Raw genomic sequence first — 1,754 nt, forward strand, 5'->3', positions numbered from 1 at the left:
CCCCTGATTCTGGGCTGGGTGTGTGTGTGTGGGGGGGTGGGGGGTGAGGCAGAGGGGCTCTCTGGCTGTGGACCGGATGTGAGGGGGTGATGCGGAAGGGTCCCCGGTTCTGGCCTTGGCACAGGGCGAACAAAAGGGGGTTTGTGGACTGAAGGGGGAGGTCTGCGGGGGAGGGAAGGCCCAGGCTGGGGCTGTGGCCATGGGGGTCTTTGGGGGTGCCAGGCAACAGGCAAGGGCCAGGACAAGGACTAATGGTGACAGATGGGGACCAGGAACCTGAGAGGTGGGAGGGAATCTGGGGGGCAGCTGCCCGGGGAAGCCAGGGGCACTAGGGTGTGGGAGGGTGGTGGGCGCGGCCAGGGCCTGAGGTTGTGGGCTGGAATGTGCCCCTGGTGAGGACCCAGTGGGCTGTTTGAAGGTGGAGGTGCCGGAGTCCGTTTGCATCTCGGGGGACAGATCCCGGGATGTGGCAGGGGGCTGGTAGCAGGGTAAGTGTGCTAGGAAGGAGAGCCGTGCAGGGCAGAGAGGGGGTGCAGGCATGGCTCAGAGGGAGCGCCTCATGGTTGGGGCTGGTAGGACCGGCTGTCTTGTGGGGAGCTGGACTGAGACTCAGCCGGTGCAGAGGCAGAGCGAAGAGTCTTTCTTGCTGGTGTTACTGGATGCAGCTGTGCCTGCAGGCCCAGCACTGATCCTTTTCTGGAGGTGCGGGGGCAGGCGGTGACTAGATTTTCATTTGTCATTTCAGTTGGGCCTGCACATCCAGCCCAGTCCCGAGAGCCGGCTCCTAGCGGTTCCTCCACATGGCTCCCCCACATCCCTCTCTCTGGGAAGGGAACCTGCCCGAGTCCTGCTCACTCCCACCCCGGAAGAGCAGGGCCGATGCAGCCAGGCGGGCGGACCGCCACCGTGCGGGGAGGGCAGAGGGTAGGGCGGTGTCAGACATAAGAGACAGCGGGGAAGGAGGGAGATGCCGGGCCGTGCGGTCCGCGGCTGAGGTTATGTCTGCACGGCCCTGGGGGTGCCTGGGCTGAGGGGGACATGACCGGACTGAGGCCCCTCTTTTGGGCACCGGCAGGTGGGGAGGGGACCCTCAGCCTGCACCTACCCCTAAACACCTTGCCGGGTTCCTGCCCAGCTGCCCAGGGTCCCCTGTGCACCCAGGGCCGAATCAGGGCTCACACCCCCTCCTCTGGGCACGCGTGACCTCACCCTCGGAGCCTGTTTCCTCGTGTCTGAAACGGGGACAATGGCATCATCCCCCTCCCCAAACCCCACCGTGGCTTACAGGTTAACCAGAGCCTGCGCAGGGAGCCTGGCCCCGCCCACACTTGGGTATCAGCCCGGGGATACGAGTGTGGGACTTGTGGCTTCCAGATCTGTGAGAAAATCAACCTGATGTCAGCCACCCAGTCTGTGGTCCTCTGTTACGGCAGCCACGGGACACTGGTGCGTCAGTTGAGCGTTTTACAGCAAGCCGTGCGGGTCAAACCACGTCTGAAGCTGGGTCGACCTGGGTCTCAGTGCGGACCCTCCAGAGAAGGGGCTCGGGGGGTCCTCACCACTGCCGGAGCCCCACTGCCCGAGCTGGCGTTTCCTCTCCGACACAGCCCCTCCCTCGCAGTGACCTCGGCTACAGGGACTTCCAAGGCCACCAAGGAGCAGGGCTTTGTGTGGCTGGTCATGGCGCAGGCAGCCGGGACAGCAGAGGGGCGGGTGCCGAGAAGGATGTCCGCCGGTCTGTGACTGTCCCCACC

This window comes from Panthera uncia (genome assembly GCF_023721935.1).
Source record: "Panthera uncia isolate 11264 chromosome A3 unlocalized genomic scaffold, Puncia_PCG_1.0 HiC_scaffold_11, whole genome shotgun sequence".
Taxonomy (NCBI): domain Eukaryota; kingdom Metazoa; phylum Chordata; class Mammalia; order Carnivora; family Felidae; genus Panthera; species Panthera uncia.